This window comes from Pteronotus mesoamericanus, unplaced genomic scaffold, assembly GCF_021234165.1.
Source record: "Pteronotus mesoamericanus isolate MK-2021 breed Mesoamerican mustached bat unplaced genomic scaffold, CSHL_Meso_final scaffold_165, whole genome shotgun sequence".
NCBI classification, from domain to species: domain Eukaryota; kingdom Metazoa; phylum Chordata; class Mammalia; order Chiroptera; family Mormoopidae; genus Pteronotus; species Pteronotus mesoamericanus.
In genome coordinates, this window is record NW_026555307.1 from 5932879 (window position 1) to 5943907 (window position 11029).

Here is an 11029-nt window from a genome sequence, read left to right on the forward strand (position 1 = left end):
GAGTATGTTGGGAGGCTTGGGATTTTTTCTTGATCACGAGTGAGGTTTATATTGAATAGTTTTACATAGTTAGAAGCCTTTCCCCCAGGAATAGACTATTTTTTCAGCCGTTTTATGTTTAAAGCAAAGTTGAGCAGATGGCACAGAGGTCTCTCATGTACCCCTCCCTCTCGCTTTCCCCAATTGCTACTGTCTTACTGGGCCCGTTGCTGCAATTGAAGGGTCAGTATTGACACATTACCATCTAAAGTCCACAGTTTACATTAGGGTTCACTCTGTGTCTATGGTTTAAGGTGACCATATGATGGTCATCATAAATGTATGATGACATGTTTCTACAATAACTGTGCCACAGAGAATAGTTTCAGGACCCGAAAGTCCCCTGGGTGCCGCCTGTTCACCCCTCCCTCCCTAGAACCCCGACAACTGTCAGTGTTTTTACTGTCTGTGTTCTGCCCTTTCCAGAATGCTGTGTAGTTGGAACGTGCACTGTGTAGCCTTTTCACTTGGGCCTGTTTCTCTTTTCATGGGAAGGGGCTGTGCCTGTCCACCGCTGGCCTTTCTATCATGATGCTGTTTGGTTTTCTTTGGCTTTTCTCGCTGACGTATACAGTAGTCTTAAATGTTTGTAAGTTTTTCCAGTTTAGTTCAAGTTAGTAAACATTTCATTCCAAGTTTATTTGTCTTTTTAGTTCATTTTCCAGGATTATCATATAATTCTGTAGTATTTTCACTTTCAGAAAATGAATACTTTGTATTTTCAAGATGAGCAAGTTTGCATGGATGGGATTCCTAGTTCAAAGGCAGCGTCTTCAGTGAGTCCCGGGGTGGAACTGCTCTGCAGGCGGGTGGAGTCTGTTGGTCTGGTGGTTCTTGCACTTCTGTCAGTTCTTAGCCTTTCCCTTCCTGGCTCTGGAGGTGCACGCCAGGCGCTTTCTTTGCTCAGACCACGTAGGTGGTGTTACTAACTCCTGACTTGGAGGCTTTGCGTGCCTGAGAATGCCCTTCTTTTTCTCTGATGTTCAGGAGGACTCTGTTGCTCGGTTGAAGATCTTTGGACTCTGCTCTTTGGCCCCAGCTGGCTTTCGCTGTTCTTTGTCACTTGGTTGCCAGTGATGCATGTTTGTTAATGTCCTCTTGAGTCTTTGCCATTTACAATCCTCTGGGGGATACTGTTTTTAAAAAAACAATTTTTTATTTACTTATTTTTAGAGAGAGGGGAAGAGAAGGAGGAAGAGAGGGAGAGAAACATGGATGTGAGATCAAAACATCCATTGGTTGTTGCCTCTTGTACGCGCCCTGACTGGCGACCGAACCCAAAACTGAGGCATGTGTCCTGACTGGGAAGCGAACCAGCAACCGTTCACTTTGTGGGAACATGGCCAACCGACTGAGCCATACTGGTCAGGGCTAGGGGATCCTGTTTTTTTCTCAGTCTTCACTAATGGAATTTCGGTGCTTCTTTTTCTACCAGTCATGAAAGGCCTCTCATAAAGGGAAGGAGCTGTGGCCCCCTCCCCCACTGCGGGGAGTGAACCGGCACTGTCTGGTGGGAAACCCAGGTGGGGGATCACAAAGTCTCGCCTAATGTTCTGCCTTGCGTGAAGACCGTGCGAGCAGTTCTTATTTTGTGATCACAAACCTGGCTCTGGAGTGTTACTGGACTGAGGGGCCTTTGAAGACGCACCATCATGGCTTATTCCTTTGTCTTTGTAACTAACCGAAAATCCCTAAATATCTGACTGGTTTCTTAATTTGATATCCAGGTTTCCTGACGCCCACCGTCTTAAAGTTAAAAGTGCTCATAAAGCTTCTGTTCAAAGGCAGAGGAAGAGCAGTGCAATATCCCCCTTTTCCTTATGCATAAAAGCGAACTTGGGCAAGCAATCTAAACCTGTCACGGATTAGAAACCAGTTTGGAAATTCCTGGTAATGCTGTTTTCAAGCAGCAACAGCGTATTACACACCTGCTTGCAGGCTTTCCCCGTGCAGTAAAATCCAAAACGAGGACAGACGTTGCCTGGCTTGCTTGTTGCTCTGGTGATTGCGGCAAACACTGCAGACTGGCTCCCTCTGTGAGCTGTAGGAGGAAGAGGTTTGGACGGGAACAGCAGCTGAATTTCAGGCCTATTGAATCTGAGGCCTGGAAACTACGAGCCTGGAATTTAGGAGAGGAGTTTGGGCTGGTGAGGCAAATTTGGGCAATGTCGCTATTTAGATGGTCACGAATGCCAGGAGGCCAGCTGGGACCACCATGAAAGCAGTGAGTGCAGGCAGCGGATCAAAGGACCGAGAACTGAGCCCCGGGGCCCTCTGTCCCAGGGTGGCGTCGGGGAGAGGAGGAGCCGGCACAGGCGCCTGAGTGGGAGCGGCCAGGGAGCAGGAGCAGAACCAACACTGTTCACGTCTGGAAGAACGTGCAGGAGCGCGGCGCTCCGCGTTTCCACAAGGCCCCTCAGGCCTGTGCTCCTCGGGGGCAGGCGCTGTGTCTGCCGGTCTTAGTGTCCCCGACAGTCAGTACTGTTCCTGGTTCACCGTGCCAGACAGCATTTTCTTTTGATGTATTCTGAGCGCACTCTTTACTGTCTGTCTGATAGCTTTAGTTCCCTTCACAGTCTGTAGCAAAGCGGTATATACCATGATCATGGTTGACTGTACCCGTGTGAGCTCGGTGAGCTCTTGTCCTCGAACGCCTTCTCCATGTCACCCAGTTCCCACCACGCTGCCATTCCAGGGCCCAGAGTCATTCAAGGATGGGACCGTGGCCTTCACCCAGGAGCAGAGGCAGCACTGGACCCTGCTGAGAAGACAACCGACAGGGATGGGCTGCTGGGGAACGGCAGCCGCCTCGTCTCCCTGGGTGAGGAGAGCCTGCTCTCCGAGCTGCTGTGATGGGGGGCATTCTCCTCAGATTTTCCGACTCTAACTTGGATGCGACAAACGTGACTACTGTGTTTGGGCCCCTGGCAGGGCATTTTGGTCTTTACCTTTCCTGTGAATGGTCCTAATGTTGGCACAGCTCAGAGGGGCACTTCGGCTCTGTAGTTCCTGAGGCAGCACTTCCCTCAGGTGGCAGCGACCTGCAAGCCCAGCAGGCAGGCCCAGGGGCCCTTTTGATTCTATTAGCAGGGTGCCACGCTATCAAAGCGGAAGCTGCTGTTGAGGTGCAGCATGGAGAAGAGCCACGGGTAGCAGAAGGAGAATTCCTGCCCCAGACTTACCCGGGAGGCAGTGAGGAGGTTATGGGTAACTAGGCAGTGTTTTTCCCAGGAATCGTTAATGGTCCTACCCCTTTAGAAGTGACTAGAGATAGTCACTTGTGCGCTTTGGCTGCTTGACTCTCATTTCCAAGACGTCTTCCTTCCCCCCAAAATCTTATGTTTCTAGAGCTTTTCCACGCTTACTTCCCAGAACCCAAATCCAATCACGCCTTTCCTTCCCTTTAACCCTGGGCCTCTTGCCTGGCCTGTGTTGGTTGGCTCAGTTGGTTGGAATGTCGTCCATTACACCAAAGGGTTGGGGCTTTGATCCCCGCTCAGGGTGTGTATGGAAAGCAGCCGATGTGTGTTTCTCTCTCACATTGGTGTTTCTCTCTCTCTCTTAAATCAATAAAGAGATTTAAAAAATTTAAACCCTGGGTTTCACTTGCTCTTATGACATTTTCAGCAACCCATTGTCAAAGATTTGTTTTGGTTTTAGGCATTCATAATTTTAGTATTAACAAATAACTTATGCTCTTATTGCCTTCATTTTTCTTTACTGTGAAATGCCTCGGACATGTTTCTGTCCCCAGTTTCTCTTTCCACTTCCCTGTCTGTAAGTCAGGGTGCAAACCCCCATCGCGTGCCTCAGCCAGTGAGCTCAGCACACCGGCGTTGTGGGTGCACCTGTGCCGGTGGCGGCAGGAGCTGGGGCTCTCTCTTCCCCCAGACCCTGGTTCATCTTCGTCTCGTCTCTCTTCTTTACTGCTCTGTTCCCAGCACCTTGACAATGTCCTGTCGCAGCGGGGGCTCCGTAGGCACGATGTACACAGAGGACTCGTGACTCACTCATCCTCCTGCCCCCTCCACAAATGTGTCTAAAGGACCTGCGCTTACTCGGTGCTTTTTTCTTTAAAGGGCTCTTCCTGGTCAGGCCTCTGGGGTTTCTGTTTGCCTGTTTTATGCTGCTTTGTCTTCCCAGCCGTCTGGTCCAAGGTTTCCTGTGACAGCAGTAGATGGTATCACTGGTCTCGCTGGACAAGCCTACAGCGATCCCCTGTTAATTCCTGAAGGAAGCCGAAATTTCTCCTCCTCTAGGAATCACACTAGTAGTCCTGTATTGCCTGAAAAAATTAATTTTCTGTTGCTTCCCAAAATGCTGCTAAGCTTCGTTTAGTCCATATTCCTAAATGCGTTCTGTTCATGTGACTATTGTCCCCACAGCTTCTCGTTTCAGTGGGGCGGGCTTCCTTTGGCCAGATAACACATTCTAAATCTGAGCCCAAATTTTCAAGCCCTCCCCTCCTTGAAGTTTTTTCTCCCAACTCTTATCGTTGCTCCAGTCTCTCCCTTCTCTCAACTTTGACTCCGTCTCATGGTGATACTGCAAAAACTGTGAGGTCTCTCTGACCAAGGAGTCTATTATTTGACAGTATATATTTTGGTCCAAAACCCATTTATTCCCTGGATTGTAATCCTATAAGGAAAAGAGCATGTTCTTCCTCACTGTATTTTGTAACTGATGGAACACATTTATTTCTTGACTATCTGTAGAGCCAGGTGGGTGGCAGAACTTTTTTGTCCATCCATTCAGAAATAATTTACAGGTAATTGTTTCTGAATGCGCGTGTCTAGGTCACATCCCCGTATATTCTGCAGGTACCCGAAAGATACCCGTGTGACTCAGATTTTTGCAAGACTGCCTCCTGGGCTGTACCGTGTATTCCCTGCGGCATTGCGGCAGGAGGTTCCTGATCCTGGTGGTCCCTGGTGACCAGGTAGCACTCTTCAAACACTGCATGATCATTAAATCCGGGGGGTCAGTCTGACTCCAGGGAAGCCTCACCTAATGACTTAGCGTCCCTGGACAATCAGGGCTTAGATTTGTTATTTCAAGGGGACCTGTGATATATGGATTTAAACTGTATTCATCCTGAGAACTCATATAATTTTTACAACAACTGGAAACTGAGATTATCATACTTTTGCAGACAAAGAAGATGGTGCTTAGAAATGGTCTTTTGCCCAGGGACACACAGGACCACACCGGGCCACATGGGACCAGGGAGGACCTTAAGGGTCCACATCAGACCACACAGGACCACACAGGGTGACATAGGGTTACCTGGGACCACACAGGGCTACATGGGACCACGGAGGACCCAGGATCCGACCCTTCCCAGCCTATGTCCCCACTTGCCCTCACTAGGGTTCCGTGGGACACTCATTGCGTAAGCCGCTCATGGAGGGTTCCGGTGTCAAATGGGTTTGGGACTATGCGTTGTATACACGTATCCGAATAGACCTCCACACACAAGGGGTTCCCACACCTGGCAGATGCGCTTGTGAATCGTGGCTGCTCTTTCAGTGAAGGAATGTGTCCTCTGCCCGGTGCTGTGTGTAACACGCTCTGTACTGACACAGGTGCAACACGTTTGTAAGAGGGCCACTGTGCGTGTGAGCACAACAGCCTCCACGCCCTCTTCCCACGCCTGCCCTGGACCCTGCTCTCTTGGGAAGCCTGGCCAGCCTGAGAGATAAGAAATGCCATCTCAGTACCACTGTGATTAGCGTTACTTAAGGAAGCCGAGAGCAGCTGTTCGCATGTTTACTGGCATTTGCGCTGCCTCTGCTGCAAACGGCCTGTCCATAGCCTTTGCCCATCCCCTCGGCCAGCTCTCGTGGCTCCAGCTGAGGACGACTGAGACTGCCAGTCAACATATTAAATCTTTAACAGGGATCCCCCTGGAGCCCAGTGTGTTATAAGAGGGTGTTTCTGCTTTACGGTGGGTTATGACGGTGGCTGAGCTCATGGGCATGCGCATGTGTGAGGCATGCACAGTCAGCAGGGCCAAAGACACACGGCACCCTGGACCCCGTGGGCTGTGAGCATCGAGGGTCAGGAGCTGGGAAAGCGATGACCAAAGCATCGTGTGCCTCTGATTTTCATCAATCGACAAAACTGGGGACTGAGCCGTGACCTTTCATAGACGCTGGTTTCCTCTCCTGAGGGTCCCACTACAGCCCAGTGAAAGGCTATACAAATACGGAGACAAATGCTCTACCTGGTGGTGTTGCCCCAGGACGAAAAGTGAAGGAAGCAGAGGAATGGGGTGGTGGCGGAGGGGCCGGGTGGGCCGTGGGCAGAGCATTGAAAGGGGAGGGGCACGATTCTGGGGGAGATGCCCGGGAGAGGCGCGGCGGGTGCAAAGGCCGCAGGGACGACCGGTGGTGTGAAGTGAGGAATGCCAGGAGCCCGTTGTGGCTGGAGAGGGGAGAGTGGTTGACGGTGGTCAGGAATGGAGGCCTAGAGGGACCAGCTCAGGCCTGGCCATGAGGCCGCCTTGTCATGGAACGGAGTTGAGGTTCCTCCTGACTTGGGGAAGTCCTTGCGGCTCCAGGTGTGACTGGGCGGTGCCAGGATTGGATTCTAAAATGCGCCCTCTGGTGGCCATGCTGAGAATCGGCTGCGGACGGCCTTGGAGGGGCTGCCTGGCAACCTGGGAGCGAGGGTATGAACCGTTGATCCTGGTGTATTTTGTGGCTGGAGGTGGTAGGATTTCTAATGTGTAATTGGCTGGGGGTGGGAGCGGGACAGGAGAGACCCCGGAACCTGAGGTTTCATTTACTAAGCTGGGGAAGGAGGAGGAGCGGGTCCTGTGCTGGGCGGTGCTGAGGAGCCCCTGGCTGCTAGTGCCTTCAGTCTCCGTGGAAGCGAGAGGTCAGCGCTGGAGGTGTTACCGGCTGGCGTGTCTTAGAGCCCAGGGGCTGGTGCGACCACCTGGGGAGCGTGTGTGGGGAGAAGACAGAGACTGGAGGGGGGCGGTTTCTGTGGGCGCTGCCACCTGCATGCTCCGGGGCATCCAGGACACCAGCAAAGATGACCTTCTCTCCCACCAGCAGTTCAGGATGTCAGAGAGAGAGAGAGAGCGCGCGCGAGAGCGAGCAGAAGCTGTGCACAAAGACCCATTTGGCTAGAACTGAAAGGTGGTGACTGGTCACTAAACGACACTCTTGAGTTCCTACACGACTGAATATGTGCTATGGCAATAAGGTCTGATGTCGCAGGCCTGGTGGCATTTAGCTCCTGACCTGAGAGTGGTGTGCTCTTCGGTTGGTTATATTACCTCCCTGAGCCTTGCTCTTTACATCTGAGAAATGGGTCATTGGGTTTCTTGAGGATTCAATGAGATAATCCAAATCAAGCACCTTGCAAGGCCTGGGGGCCAGGAGCCCCCTTCACCCTCCCCCACTTCCCTTTTCTCCTCCCCCCACTCCACCCCCTTCTCCCTTCTCCTCTCCTACTTCCTCCCCTCCCACCTCCTGCCCACCTCTTGCCGCTTTGTCCTCCTTTATCTTCTCCCTCCTCTTCTCCCAGTCTCGTGCCCTGGTCATCTTTGGTCCTCAGTGACCATGCACTGGAGGCGCTCTCCACGGTCCAGGGGGCCCAGCTTTGGGATCCCGCAGTCTGAGTGCTCTGGGCGTGGACCAGGAGGACCGTCCCTGTGCTGAGGGGCTGGGGTGCTTGCACTGCTGACAGTGGGAGCTGCTTCTCCTGTTGGGGTCTGGGAAGGGGTGTTGTTTTATTAAGATTTGAGGGCACCGGGTGTGAGTGGAGAGAACATTCTGTAGTTGGCCTCCCACTGTCCCGAGCTGCCTTCCCAGGACACCTCCTTGTTGAGGGGAGCCCGCTGCTCTTGTGGGTGGGGCCCACCTGAATTGCTAAGGAGTTAGACGCCAGCTGTCAACCACCTCCCAAGGCACCTAGGACCAGGGACAATAGTCAGAGGGGAGAGTGCTGGGGGGAGACAAGGGAGGCACCTTGTGTCTGAACAGCTCCTCCTTTGGACCTGACCTTGGCTCTTGCAATCCCTCCTTCATCCTTGGATATCTAACGGAAATGGAATGTGGACCACAAGTGTGACCTGAAGTTTCCCAGTGGCACAGAAAAAAATAACATGTGAAATTAATTGTATTAATACATTGCATTTAATTTAATTTGTGTAAAACAAATTTCAGCGTGTGACCTTGGCTGCATTCCAAGGGCTCACTGGCCACAGTGGCTGCCTTATTGGACAGTGCAGCTCTGGAAGCTGCCCCTCATGGGGGCGTTAGGGATGCTCAGTGACTGGACAGTCTGATTGCCCTAGATTCTCTCCGACTTTGTTGTAATTCAAGGCTGGTCCTGGGAGGAGGTTAGTGTAGCTTCCACTGACTCCTCCGCCATCCTGGATCTCCATGAACACCCTGATTGAGCCCCGGCTTAATCTCTCACAAACAGTGTGGCCCTGGGCTAGTTTCCTAAGTGTCTTTGCATCTCTTTGCCCAGTGGTAGCCTGGACCTACAAATATCCACATCACACTGTTTGGGGAAGGCCTCACTAACGTGATAGGTATAAAGTGTCTGTGGTGTAAGAGATTGTCAACCTGCTGGCTCCTCTTCTGCTCCCTGGTCATTTCAAACGTGGCTTCTGAGCAGATGGTCTGGTTTGAATTGCTGTGTCCAATCTGCACCTGTTTCCTCATCTGTAAAATGAGGTAGTAGCTCCTGCCTCATAAGGTTGCTGTGGTGATTAAAGGAGCTAATAATTATAAAGCAGTTTCAACAGTGCCTGCAGGCAAGTGCTAAAGAAATATTTGTTAAATAAAAACAGGTAACTTTCATGACAAAAACACAAGCAAACTAGGAATAGAAGAAAACACAACATAATAAAGATCATACATGGAAAACCCACAGTGAACATCTCACTCGATGGTGAAAGATTGAAAGCTTTTCCTCCAAGGTCAAGAATGCGACAAAGAGGCCCCATTCAGCAGTTCTGTTCTACAGAGTACTGGGAGTACTGGCCAGAGCAAGTGCTCCAGAAAGAGAAATTAAAGCATCCAAATTGGAAAGGAAGAAGTAAAGTGATCTCTATTTACAGATGGCATGTTCTTATATGTAAAAAACCCTAAAGATTTCACAAAAATATGTTAGAACTAATAAGTGAATTCAGCAAAGTAGGAGGATCAAAAGTCAGCACAGGAAAATCAGATGCACTTCTGTTCATAACAGTGAACAACCCACAAAAGGAAATTGAGGAAGCAACTCCATTTATAATAGCGTCACAAAATGAAATACTTAGGAATAAATTTAAACAGGGAAGTGAAAAGCATGTATGCCAGAAACTACAAATCATTGCTGAAAGAAATGAAAGAAGATGAACAGAAACAGAAAGATTCCCTATGTTTATGGATTGAAGGACTTAATATTGTTAAGATGTTAACAATCTTACTCCCCAAAGGAACCTACAGATTCAACATTATCCCTATCATAATCCCAATGATACCTTTTGCAGAAAGAGAAATACCCATCTTAAAATTTACATGGAATTTCAGGGCATGCTGAATAGCTAAAACAATCTTCAAAAGAATGAAGTTGATGGAGCCATGCTTCTTGATTTCAAAACTTATTACAAAGCTATAGCAATCAAGACAGTGTGGTATTGGCATAAAGACCAATGGAATAGAAGAGACAGCCCAGAAAAAAAAAACCCTTGCATACCTGCTTAAACACTTTTTCAAGATCATTTAATGAGGAAAGGGTAGATTTTTCAAAAAATGATGCTGGAGAAACTGGATATTCACAGGCAAAAAAAATGAAGCTGGACTCTTACCTAACACCATAAACAAAAATCAATTCAAAATGATTCGTGTATGTGCCCTGAATGGGAATCGAACCTGCAACCTTGGTGAATCAGGATGACACTCCAACCAAGTGAGCCACCTGGCCAGGGAAAAATTACCCGAAAATGAATCAAAGATCTAAATGTTACAGCTAAGACTATAAAACTCTTATAAGAAAACCTGGGGGAAAAGCTTCATGACATTGCATTTGGCAAAAATTTCTTGATAATGACATTAAAGACAGGCAACAAAAACATAGATAAACTGGACTTCATGAAAATTAAAAAATTTTCTTTATCTAAAGAACGCTCAACAGAGTAAAAAGGCAGTCCATATAGTGGGAGAAAATATTTGTAAATCATGTATCTGATAAGAGATTAATATCCGGAAATATAGAGAACCGCTGAAGCTCAACAACAACAAAAATGAACGAACAGATTCAAAAATGGGTGAAGGACTTGAATAGACATTTCTCCAAAGAAGATAAAAAATAACAGATGGCCAGTAAGCACACACATAATACTGAACATAATGAAAATGCAAAACAAATCCACAATGAGATACCACCTCCCCCATTCTGTTGGTGGCACGTGTATACACATGAGGGGCAGAACCAAAATCCCTGGAATCCCCTGCTGGAAGCCGTGCCCTCGCTAGGCGAGTGTTCTAGGAGCCCTTCTGTATCAGTGCACCAGCTGGCATTGGTGTGAGATGCTGGCGCAACTTCAGTGAATTTTTTTTTTTGAAGACTCAGTGCATTTGCTCATTTCATGGTCGGTGGTTTACGAGTGCACCTGCCCCATCACACAGAATGATCAGCAGTTTTTGACCAAAAATGGCATGACCACCTTACCCCACCCTCCCAATTCAACGGATCTTGCTCTGAGTGACTTCCTCACTCCCACTACGCGCACCGCTATCTGAAAAAGGTCCTTGAAGGGAAATGTTTTGTCAATGTGGAAGAGGTGAAACAAACAAAAAAAAATAACAGAAGCACTAAACAGCATCAAATTCTACAAGTTCAAAAACTGTTTTGAGCAGTGGGAAAAAAGCCTCAGTAGGTGTATTGCATCAAATGGAGAATCCTTGGAAGGTGACTGAAGTTTAAACATGTAAGAATAAATACACAGTTTTCAATAAGTAAATTCCATTTTTGTATATGT